Below are 13,422 nucleotides of genomic sequence, written 5' to 3'. Positions count from 1 at the left end.
GATTTTTAGGTCTCGCCTGACCCAGCGCATGCGCTGGGTCAGGCGAGACTTTTTGAGAGGGCTCCAAAAAGTGCTACCATGGCCAGCCTAGAGCTACAGTGCATGTGCGCGGGCGCATGCGCTTGATCGCGATTACTTTCACTTTCACGGCCGCTTTGATGTTTGATCGAGATCACTTTAGCGGCCGCACGGCCGCTTGGCATAGCCAATAGGTCTAGCTTTTAGGACCTTATAAGTATTTAGTTATGCAACTGTTGCATCGCTAAACACTTATAAGATCCCAAAGGCGAGACCTATTGGCTATGCCAATGCTTGTTTTCATTGTATTTAATTGCTTGAGAGTGCTTATTTTGTTCCCTAATTTCTTGAATGTTATTTCCCATTCGATTGTTACAGCCCATGAATGATCTCTGAAGACAGTTTTTATTCTCAAATTCCACCCTAAAGGAAGAAAGAATCTCGTCAAAACAATTGTTTTATCGATGTGGTTAGAACTTGAATCTGACATTTTTAAACGACCCCACCAGCCCTAACACTAAACTTTATCTTAATTATTGCATTCTGCAGCTCTATAATGGATATTTGTTTTCTGCATTCCTCATAAAGCATCTTAATGACTGACGACGGTGATAGTAGTTTTAGGCTCTACAAAGGCACTACTATTAATGTTGTTGGCAAGCAGTCCAGGTTTACTTTCCCCTTTAGAAGTCCCTTCCGTCAACTGAATTATATTTCTCATGGAGCTGATTATTTTATTCTACGTGCATGTGTTTGAGGTGCTCTGAGCAATACCACCCTGCTACTTTCCACTGCCAGCACTGGGCCCTTCCTAAAAACAGTGCGGCGGGTTTCAGGTACATTATAGCACATCGCAGGGCCAAACGTCCTTTTATCGGCTCGCGCTACTCTGTGGCAGTCACTGACGCAGACGCGGTGCGCAGGGGCACGCGCGGGCTTGAACCCTGCTGTCAGTCTTCTTGTACAAGAGCTGTGCAGAGTGAGTCCTCTGTGTGCTCTCTAGCCCCAACAATGTATTTATAGTCGCTGTCAGCAGTTAGAATGCGGAAGTGTACAAAAGTCATGGGTTGAAGACATCTGTTCTACTAAATTGGTCATCCGGTGTCATCAGGTGCGACTGGGAACGGTGTCAGGTATACTAGAGGGACGTGCATTGTCCCTGCTGCTCCTTTTCTCTTCCTTGACCTTCGGCACCTTCCAAGAGAAGCGGGTGGTAGGGGTCAGGTGCCACATGGGCTGAAGGGATTTATTTCAATGCCTTCACACCCCCGGGCCCAGGTGTGAAATTGACCTTATCAAGTAATTAAAGGTCATTTTGTTGACACAGTGCCCTGTGATGACTCTAGGCTCCCCCATGCCGAGTCGTCCGCTACATTCCAGGTAATACCCCCGACAGTGATTAACCGTCCATAGACATTATGGATAAGGATTCAGCACTTTGCACACATAAGTGTGGACAAACGTACTGAAATACTGTTTCCCTATTATCGCATTTTTATATGAAGAGGTACCAAAAAACCTGGTGGCAACAGGATGTTTGTCAGGCACTGTGGTGCGGTATCACTGCATTTGTAAGGTGATTTTCCGTCACTCTAGTCTAAACGAACACCATGGGCTAAATGCCTAGCAATCTTGTGTACGGCTGTCATTGAACCAGGCCGCGGCGGCAACATAAACCGGGAGCTTTACAAATGTCAAGTAACGTGATCTTGATAACTGGGTTAATATTAGATTTAGATACAAAGGGGGAAGTTCTTGGATAATTATGTGTAAGCAAGTAAACCAATAGGAGACGGCAAACATATGAAAGCGTGACCTCATTCAACACAATAAAGCCATACAAAAATGTTTCCAAATCAAACCACGCTCGGGCAGCAGGTTTCAGTGCGTGAGTACGAAAATGACACTCTTACTGAAACCGATATTAGAATAAAAAGTTTAAGAGCAAGCTAAAAATTACTTCGCTACCTTGCCTGTTATTTTCATTCTGAATCTTATGAATCAGGCAAGTTCTGGCAAAAAAAACATCTGGCATTTTGAATCTTGCTTTTATAACTCTTTTGCGGTAGGGCAGAACTCCAGGCCTCTACTTAAACAGAGAGAGAGAATGCATAGTCTACTGAGGAAAAGCCGCATTACTGAAGCCGTGTCACACACGTACTAATCTCGTACAGGACGCCGCCCCAAACGCGTGCGTCACTAGAATTTCCCAGAAGCTGACGTAACCATGTTCCCCTCAGTAACGCCCAATCACATCTCAGCTTCGTCTTGTGGACGTGCACGCTTACTCTTTAGTTCGATCGCTGAAAAGATAAGAGGCATGTCCACTGTCTGAGTGATGCATGTTCAGTAAATATGCACAGGAAGTTACTTGGGCAAATACAATGCCTTCTACGGTACAGAAAACCACAGGCCCTTTACTTCACTCATTCAACTACAAGCAATAATTTCTGCCCGCATTACAGATGAACATGGCATGTAAATCCTCTCTTAAAGGCTAGCACGTGGAGTTTTTCTACAGATAAAGCAGGCGATCTTACTGTTGCAGAGTCCCGTGCAAGCTGAATTAACCCTTCAAACCCCCTGCCCCTTCATCCGCGACTTAATGGAAGCATAAAATGAATTAAACACCAAGGTATATTCGGTTAAACATAGGTCTTTTGTTTAGGTGTTACATGGGTTAAGGTGGAGGGGAGTGTCATGCAGAGTGATAGGGAAGAAGGTTTAATCTGTTTACAGACCTTATATGAGGACCAAGTTATGGTCACCTTAAGTAGCAGATAATTGGTCACCACTCCTCTCCATTGTCAGGTGCTCTATGGAACTTTTGTACAGGAGGAGTCTGACCTTTATGCACAGGCAGATCGACACAGGCAAGGCTGGGGGTGACATCTGTTGTGGTGCCGCTGCACGCGATGCGTGATGCGCGCAGCAGCCGCTAACAGAACACGCCACACATGTTTTAGTATCGATGGCGCAGTCCCGGCTGACTATCCCAGGGCCACGCCTCTTTATTATCACAATAGGCATGGCGTCATACGCCAGCGCTCGTACGCAAGATCCGGCTGCGGGTAGACTAGGATGCTACCCCGCCGGAGAACATTACATTCCTTCCAACCTTTATAAAACATTAACAAAACATCAACTTGTCGATCTGTTACCAGTCCTGGTCGGGTCGTCTGCTGTCCGCTCACACCCGGCCACCGATCACCTCCTGCTGCAAGTCTTTGATTAGTCACACCTTGAATCCCGCTAGATGGGAGGAGGGAGCCGGATTGTTTCTCAGGCCATATCTGGGTTGCTCTCCCAGTGACGATAGGGATGGAGTTATTTCCTGCGAGGCTCTGCCTTCTGGAGCGCTCGCTGGGGCGTTGGACAGACTTCTGTCCGGACTGTCGAGCGATGATGGTGCCTCTTGAGCCGATCTGTCCAGGTCATTCATAGGGATAGTTCCTTGGCCATCTTCTACTTCCTCCTCCGTTCTCCGCTGACTTGGGCACGCCTCCCTACTGCTTTGTGATGGAACGTTGGGAGTCCCTGCATTGACTTTCTTGAAGAAGTATACATTCCGTGTGAGATCTTCTGTTCCCCTCCGAGCTGTGATCATCGTACCGGTCCGGTGAGTTACTGTCCATGGATGCTGTTCGAACGGGAGACGGAACTTGCTCCCTGGATGCCTGTCTTTGACGTAGACCAGGTCTCTTTCTTGGATGGTCGATGTTTTCGCTATTCGGCTGACACTGGTATGTTCGTTGGCACTGATCCTTTTGGTTAGGACCCTTGTAGTATCAATCTGGGAAGGGGTCCAGTTCGGGTGATGAGGGGTGGTGTCTCGCACCACTCGACCCATGCATGCTGGTCCAGGTTCCCTCTCCATCGTGAGATGAGGCGTCAATCTGTATTCCCTCAGGAAGCTGTAGATGGCTCTTTCCAGAGGTGCTTTCGGCATGCGCGATGCGAATGACCTTGTTGAGAGTGCGCATGAATCTCTCCACTTCCCCCTTTGCTTGGGGCCAGCGTGGAGTTATTTTCCGATGTTGGATGCCCCAGGACTTGAGATAGTCAGAAAAGTCTTGTCCCTGAAAGGGTGGGCCATTGTCGGTCTTTACCACTTCAAAAATCCCGTGAGTTGCAATGATCTTCTCTACCTTGGTGATCACTTCTGTGGCTGTCTTCCGACAACTTCTACCTCGGGGTATTTCGTATAGTTGGCAATGACTACCAGGGCATAGCGCCCATCCGGAAGGAGTCCAAAATCGATGCTCAGGCACTCCCATGGTCTTTGTGGGTTGTCTTCCGTGATGATGGGGTGAGGGCGATCTGCTTGGCCTGACACCTGGCACCACTGGCATGTTCTGACTGTTTGCTCGACCATTGAGTCCATCCCTGGGAACCACACTATTGCTCTCAGTTGGCCTTTCGTCTTCACTACGCCTTGGTGTCCGCGATGTGCGAGATCCACCGCCTGTTGAGTTAGTCTTGACGGAATCACTAGTCGCGGCCCTCTAAGTAGACACCCGCTGCCATCGACAGAGAGTTCGTCCTTGATTCGCATGATCGACTCAAGCGTGGTCTTCGCTTGGGAAGTTAGTCGGGCCATTGTGGTTTGAATGGGGCGCCAGTCATTCTCCTGAACTGCGGTGATGGCTAGTTGCAGACATTTGTCATTCTGGGTGGCTTCCGCTATAGCTTCAAGGCTCATCGGAAGCGATCGGGACCTTTCCGCTATGAAACGGACATATTCCTCTGTGTCCTTGGCATCCTCCTCCTCTGCTTTGGTTGCGGCCCTCGGATGCCTCGAGAGGTAGTCGGCTGGGTTGGATGAGCCTGATTTGTATTCTACCCAGTAGTCATACCCTTGCAGTTGAAGGATCCATTTTTCTATCCTCGGTGGAGGCTTGGATGTGGATCCTTGAAATAGGAGTATGAGGGGCTTGTGGTCAGTGGATACTGTAAAAGGGTGTCCATACACTTATACGTGGAAATGCCGACAGGCCCAGTGGATGGCGATTGCCTCTCTCTCTATCTGGGAGTAGCGCTGCTCCGTGTCTGTTAGCGAGCGGCATACGTAGGCAATTGGAGCCCATTCTTCATTGCGTTGTAGCTGTGTGAGCACTGCCCCTAGTCCATAGGGACTGGCATCCACGGCGACATTGGTGGGCAGTGCCGGATCAAAGTACGACAGCGTGGTGTCGGACGAAAGGGCTGTTTTAGTGTCTTTAAAGGCTTGTTCTTGGTCGGGGCCCCACTGCCATGTGGTGTTGGACTTAGTCAGCTCCCGGAGGGGCTTCGTGATGTTGGTTAAATCCGGGATGAAATGCCCACAGAAGTTTACCATCCCTAGGAAACTCCGTACTTCCAAGATGTTGGAGGGCGCCGGGGCTTCCTGAATGTCTCGCACCTTGTCGGGGTCTGGGGCTACTCCTTTGTCCGAGAACGTGTAGCCAAAGAAACTGATTTTATTCTTCAAGAACTGGCACTTTTCTTTGTGCAGAGTGAGTCCATACTCTTTAATTCGTTGGAGGACGCTGCAGAGTCTTCGGTGGTGATCTTCCCCAGACGAGGAATATACCAACAAGTCGTCACTCACATTCAAAACACCTGGGAGACCGCTGAGGACTTCTCTGATGGTGTTCTGAAATACCTCAGCAGAACTTGAGATCCCAAAGTTTAGATGCTTGTATCGCCTGAGGCCGACGTGGGGAGAGAATGTAGTGATGTATCGAGAGTCCGGATGTAGGGGCAATTTGTGATATCCTGAACGTAGGTCCATCTTCAAGAACCACACTGCACCGTTCAGTTCCCCCAGAATGTCATCAATGGTGGGGGGGGGGTTAAGTGGCTTTCCTTTTTTACAGCTGCACTAGGGAGGCGCATGTTGACACAGATGCGGACCTGCCCAGGCTGTTTTGGTTTCCTCACCAGCACGATCGGGTCACCCACGGACTCAATTGGTTGTATACGTTGCCAGCCATCAGTTCGATTGAGGCTCCTGTGTCTATAGTGGCTCGTACATCTTGGTGTTGAATCTTGAGTCTGCACTTTGGAAGCCGCCGTCTTTTCTTTGGTGGTTGACCCACTGCGAACACATAATGGACGGGGTAATTTCACATGTCGTCGTCCATATCTTCGATGTCTTGCGTTTCAGCTACGGTTTGTGCTGTTTCCTTCCGGGGCTTCGACTATCTGCATACCGCCACGAAGTGGTTCATCCATCCGCAGGCTGTGCATCTTTTTCCTTTCGCCGGGCAGTCGTGCATGCGGTGGGGCGTGCCTCCACAGTGGCCACATTCTTTTTTCCTGCCTTGCGGACGCTTCCCTGGGCTTTGGCATGACTTGGCTCTCACTACGTTGACCTGCTCCACCACGTTCGCTTGCTCCGTCTTGATGGGGAGGTGGAGGGCAGCCTCCATGTGTGATGCTCTGGCCTTCGATAATTCTTTAGACCGTCCCAGGGTGAGGATGTCAACCAAGGATTTGCCGGATTCCTCGAGAGTGTTCTCTCTGAGCTTGGACGAGTAGCAGCCTTGTATTATCTGGGCCCTGACTTCCTCTTGTTCATCCAGGAAACCGCATGTACTGGCGACCTCCTTCAAACACCCATGGAAAGTGTCTAACGACTCTTCTGCTTCCTGGTTGGCCTGGCGAAATATGAACCTCTCATAGTCCTTGTTCGCCATTGGCTCAAAGTGCGCATTGAGAGCGTTGAGCAATGTCACGTACGTTTTGGGGGTAGCCTCTACCAGCGTTTTGTAGATGCAGTGGATATCCTTGCCCTCTAGGTGGAGGAGTAGTGCTTTGTGCCTTTCATGGGCTATACCCGCCCCTTCAAAGTAGAATTGGAGACGTTTCGTCCAGTCTCTCCATTTCGGGGCAAGGGAAGAGGGGGCACCATCCACTATAAATGGCTCAATTGCCGGAATCGCCGCCATTTGGACGTGGACTTATGCGTGCTGTGCGGCACGTGCACTGTCTCACCGTCAGGCCAGAGGGTGGTCGTCTGGTCAAGAACGTGCTTGGATCACGTGCCCTGCGTGCTTCAGGTCACCCCAGTTGTTCACACCCACCAGAGTGCTCTGGACAGACCTCTTGGTGAGGGGCTGCTGACCAGGTCTTCGAGGGTTAATAGTTGCTGAGAGTTCAGGTACAGGCTGGGCTTCAAGGCCCTCACACGTGGCAGCTGTCAGGTTCACCCCGGGATCTCAGGGCTCTCACTGGTGGCAGCAGGCTGATTGCTCACTTGTATGCACTGTGGGGTTGAGCAAATCGGTAGTGTGGGCTTTAAAGACCCTCTCATCACCAGTGTTGTGGTGCCGCTGCGCGCGATGCGTGATGCGCGCTGCGGCCGCTAACATCACGCCACACATGTTTTAGTATCGATCGCACGGTCCCGACTGACTATCCCGGGGCCACGCCTCTTTATTATCACAATACGCAGGGCGTCATGCACCAGCGCTCGTACGCAAGATCCGGCTGCGGGTAGACTAGGACGCTACCCCACTGGAGAACATTACATTCTTAGTCCAAAGGTGAAGCTACACAACTTGTACCTGTGGAAAAGAAAATAACAGCAAGCTATTGTTGGAATTTCTGAACTGCAGGGCACAATTTATAAACGCAAGATGAGCATTGACAGGATTGTGGACAACTAAGAGGCTTCAGTTTTTTATCGGTGAATACTCCCCTTTATTAGGGTCTGTATGAGGCGTTTTATGCCACAATACGGCTCATCATGCTGATTTGGTTCCAACAATTTTGTTTTACCAAAGACACTTTATGCTTGCATAGGCCCTTCCTGCCAAATGTGCCTTTAACTTGTTATGATCCGGGAGGGTCTTATTACAGGTTGCGATGAGCGGGTCTGGATGCTAATCCACACTCTCCGCCAAATAGGAACTGCAGGCTGAGACTTCAATGACCTCAATCACAGGTTCTCATGAGGGCCAGACAGGAATAGGCAGTAGAAGGAAACACAGTGTAGGTTCATCTCAGGTGTTTAGGATTGTACCTGTCTTTACTTCTCCCTAAGAATGTATGTAGAACAACGGTGGTGACGCACACACCAGAGGAACAGCAAGTCTGGATATAGCAATAAATGGATACAATTTGAGAATGAAAAAAAGTGAAAGGTAGCACTGTTAACGAACCCAGGAAGTATCCAGAGATCTTCCTGAGCTAGGAAGGATCAGAAAATGCGGTCAGTGAGAGCAACTTCTAATTAAATTCAGGAATAAAATGCCCAAAATGGACAGAGAAGCCATCGTCATAGGTAATTCACATAAGTGCAAAAAAATATGAGGAATAGGCAGGAAAAACAAAGCAAAGATGTAGGAAAATGGTTTGATAATTAGCCATAAGTTTGGATCAAGAAATGTGTTTGTTGATAGGGAAGTGGCAATAGCAGCTTTTCATTCCTTGGGTACAACGTCTGATGTCAAAATGGAACTGCACAATACATTCAGACAGGGAACAAGAGAGGGACTGACCTTCTTAATCTGGTGGACAGTGCAGATATCCAAAAGGAAGGAGAAGGTAATGCAGAAAAAATGTCTAAGACCTGGGGGTCGGAGCTTGTCTGACTCCAAGATGGCCGCGATTTATTGCAGCTCTCCCGATCGCCACCAACAATTCAGCAAAATCCGAGCAAAACACCTGCATTTTTCCGACTGAGAGGTACCATCGTATTGCTTTCGCTAAACACTACCTATCGCAACCAGCGCACTGCAAATCGGTGCGACAAAACAGAGGTATTCAGCGGTGCGCATATCGACTCCAGTGAGACGTGAGGCCTTTCAACGGCCCAGACTGCCAGTGAGGACCGTGTCGGAGCAGTGAAGCCAGGTGAGCGTCCCTCTGGTAAGGTGCGACGAGCCCCGTGACCGGTGTGTGTTGTGGAGCTAGCGTGGCACCAACGAGTGAAAGTGAGCGACGCACACAGTGACTGGAGCCTTGTGGTGACAAGCGGTGCGGCGGGCCCAGATTGTGAATTTCCCTGAGGGCAATTGCTGGAATACACATCGTAAGCAACCTGCTGCTAGTGGAGAACTCCACGCATGCAAGGTGCGCGCCCCCCGTGAGGTGGCTTCCCCAACAGGCCAGTATCGGAGGGGGTTCTCAGACCCAGGCCAGTGGTGATCTACGAGGGCCCTGTGATATACTCTACACCGAAACCCAGACGTAGAATGACATGCAGGAGATAGTTTACCGGGACCCCTGAGACCACACAAACAGACACAGAAGAAGCTCCCAGGCCTTGGGGACCACAACAGACTACTAAAGGGGTATAATCAAATGTCAGCCGGTAAGCCTATCATAAACACGCAGATGTTGCCTCACTAGAGTAGGGGGGGTCATAACAAGGAAGTCAGCATCAAGTGAGCGAAATCCGCTGGTCGCATGTGAAGCTCTGTCAAGAGTCCTGTGAGATTCACACCGCAGGTGCAGGGATTGACCCAGCAGCCTAACACTGCCCTCAAAACTTTGGTAAGACTGGGCCCCCTGCCAGCATTGCTTTGAGCCATCAAGATACCCTGTGTAGTACCCTCATTCCGTGTATATCCCCACACCATGGGCAAAACGGGCAAGCTCCAGTCCAAACTGCATTCTGATCTGCGCAAAACCCCTAGATCAAGGGATCCCATGCCTACAGAGCAAGATGCCGCCTCAGACGATCCAGAAGCAGGGGCAGACATAGATGTAAAACTCGCATTCCGCACTATCCAACAAAGTCTTTCGAAAATAGACAGTAACATTGATGCACTGTCATTTCGAATGGACTGAATGTCGGAACGGCTGGATAAGCATGGACAATCAAAAATAGGGGGGAGGCAGAGGTTGCGGTTAGGTTCACCCTCCTTACTGAATGTAGATCCACAAAACCCAAAAAGTGTCCCCCAATACTAGGGACACTTTATTCATTCTAGTCTAGTTTTCCCCAGTATTAACACCCGTTTTTTTAAACATTCCAACTAGGAGCAGGAAGAAACTATCAGCCCACTATTTAGGTATTCTTAATCCACTTTCCACTCCACTTCACTGCAGTACACATTTTTGCAACAAAGTGCTCCTACGTAATTTTGCAAGTCGCAGCACGCCTCAATCCGTAGCGGATTGAGAGGACCCTTATGATGAAGCATGCAACCTAGGGGAAACCCTGGTGGGTGAGGGGACTCTAGAAAGAAAGTTTTCTTTCTGTATAGAGAGCTTTCTAATCTAATACAGTGAAAGCCCTGTTTCTTCCCTGGTTAGGTTCTTTACTACGGTATTCCGGGTTTTGTGGATCTCTATAAGCATGGAGACAGGCTTGACACAGCAAAACAGCGCATATCTAATTTGAAAGATGTACGAGCGGACGCAGAGACCGACAAAGAAAAGGACAAGATTTTAAGAGCGCTGCAAGTAAAGGCCGAAGATCTTGAAGCAAGATCAAGGATATTCGGATTTTAGGTATGGCCGAATCTTCCAACATTGCCAACATGGAGCAGTATGTAGAGCAGCTACTTGTCACACTACTAGGCCGAAGCATATTCTCAGAGATATTTATCATAGAACGCGTGCACCACTCGCTTGCGCCCAGGCCGGTTCCAGTGGCCCCCCTCGGCCAATCATCGCGCCAACACTATACTATAGAGATCGAGATGCAGCCCCATGAAAAGCACGTGAGCTGGGAACTCTTCAACATGAGGGATCAGAAATATCTCTCCTCCCTGACTTCACATAGCAAGTGCAGGAAGCGCGATGGCTCTTCATTTCTGCGAAAAAGCAGCTACGTGACTTGAATCTGGAGTACAGCATGCTTTATCCAGCTAAGTTACAGCTCAAAATGGATGGTAAGGTCCACTTCTTCACAGACCCCAAAGCTGTCTTTCGTGCCATCAAAGACAGAGGACAGCACTTGAAACAACTGAGTTCACCGTCCACCTCACAGTCACATTCAGAGGGTTCCTCAGGCAATCGTGAAGAGCAAGAACTTGAAGAATGACTACACGGACTATACTGTGATGACTACCTCACAAAGTAACACAAGACTCTATGGATAATTAACACAGCGCACTGTATTGGGGTGGTAATCACTGCCAAGTTATGGCATGAATCGAGTGCATAGATTGAAATTGACCTGATAGACACTCTTTTGTCCAAAAACTGATTGACTGATATAGGCGCACCTTTTAGGACGCTCAGATTGGGTCAGGTTGCACCTCACAGTGATATCTGATTAAGCTGTTTGCAAATGGGAGGGCGGACATGGTGGCACAGAGAGGTAACAAAGATGGCAACATCGGCCCCCAAGTGTATCACACAATCACCATTACTTTTTCTGAGCTTTTTGTTTGTGTTAAGGGAATCGGAAGCGGCGGGGGGAATGCTTATAGCCGCGACTGTTGTGGGTTTTTATGGCGTGGGAGGGAATGTTCGCTTTCCTTGTGAGGAGAAATGTTTTGATGAAGGTTTATCACGTTGTTTCCGCACAGTATATACTGCAGGCATAGGGTTCCATTCTTTACAGTTGTTATACACAGCAAATGGCCTCTGAGGGTGCGAAGCGGCAGGTTCTCCAACTCATGACTTGGACTGTCCGTGGCCTTAATGATAATAGGAAGGTTAGAAGAACATGTGCCTACTTAAAGAAACACTCAGTCCATCGCAATTTTGCAGGAGACACATCTCGCCCCAGAATGCATCAGTGAGGTACAACGTAAATTACAGGGAGCATGCTACTCAGCTGATTTTACCTTTCACGCCAGGGGGGTCTTAATATGGATTGATAAAAAGGCGGGAGTGGAAATGACGGGCCTGTTCAGTGACCTGCAGCAGCCCTCTGTAAAACGAGAGATTTGAAAATCGTATTAGTGGGAATATATGGCCCGAATTATGATGATCCCCAATTCTACCATTCACTGGTGGATAAACTGGTACAATGGAGGGGTGTCCCACAGATCTGGGGTGGGAGGGACTTGAATTGTGTATTGGATCCTACCTTAGATAGGTCTCGGGCCCGCCCAGCGGCCGCCGCAGTATCCATACAGGACATGATGCATACAGAAGGCCTCATCGATATCTGGAAACACAGATCTCCTGCTGCACGGGGTTACACACATTATTCCTCTGTCTATGATACTCACACTCGTATAGATTTCTGGCTGATATCTGGGGGGCTAGATACAGGGGTAATCACCTGCGCGCATCTTCCACGTACATATTCAGACCACTCCCCGGTTCGACTAGCACTACATTATAATGCACCACGAATTCCAGCGTTCACGTGGCGGTTCCCTCCATATTCACTGTTAGGCACAGTTTTCAAAGAAGGGTTAGCAACTGCGATAGAAGACTTCTTTTCCAATAATATATGCTCAGTACAATCATTCACCACAGTTTGGGAAACATGTAAGGTATATATTAGGGGGTGTTGATCTCTACACATGCGGGAGTGCTACGCTCTATCCGAGGAAGGTTGGAAATCTTGGAAAGGGAAATAGGGCACATGGAATGGGTACTGACCGGGACCAAGACTGCCCAAACTACTACGAACCTTAAGCAAAAACTGGTGGAATTCCTTAACACCGCCAATGAGGAAATCAAACATATGGGAAAATTTGCAACAGCATGCAGTTATGGGGAGCGGGATCGACCAGGTGCTACATTGGCAGGGTTATATTTCCATTATTTCAAACATTTTAATTGCTCAGGAATTGCCCATCCGGGCCTATTCACAGGCATGTTTAAGACATTTACGTTGTACTGGGTTGGCGAGGTTGGGAGACGTTCGGGGATGCATCGGGGAGCACTTTTTGAGTTTAGGTTTCAGGCAACAGGGTGGAGTATGTTTTCACAATTGTTATTATTGACAACATTAGGTGAAGGAGTACGAAGTACTATCATGCTAAGGGGATAGGTTTAACATTGAAGGGTGTGAATGAAAACGTCTTTTGTATAGAATTCACATGAAGTTGATGCATATATTTTTAACTGTTATAGATACCCCTGACGAAGGTCACTGGATGACCGAAATACTTTGGGTGGATTGATTAAGAAGGAGGAAGCAAGTTTCTTAAACATGCCTGTGAATAGGCCCGGATGGGCAATTCCTGAGCAATTAAAATGTTTGAAATAATGGAAATATGAATCTTTGACGTGACGGACAAGAAAAATGAAGTTTTGCAAATAAAAGGATAAATCTTTGTTATACAATGGATAACGTGTTTATTATACTCACAAATGTGTATCCGGCTGTGCAACTCTTTTGGTGATTCGTGAAACAGCGTTTCACTACTTTTTGATGATTTTCTAGAGGAATATCTGTCATATATTAAAATGTCTTGGCTAGTAAATGAACACAGGGAACATTTGATGGGGCCATTGAAATCCAATGAGATACGCGATGCGTTGCGTGGGATGGCAGCA

This window comes from Triturus cristatus, chromosome 7, assembly GCF_964204655.1.
Source record: "Triturus cristatus chromosome 7, aTriCri1.1, whole genome shotgun sequence".
NCBI lineage: Eukaryota > Metazoa > Chordata > Amphibia > Caudata > Salamandridae > Triturus > Triturus cristatus.
The sequence above is the reverse complement of the archived record's forward strand: the minus strand, read 5'-3'. Positions refer to the sequence as shown.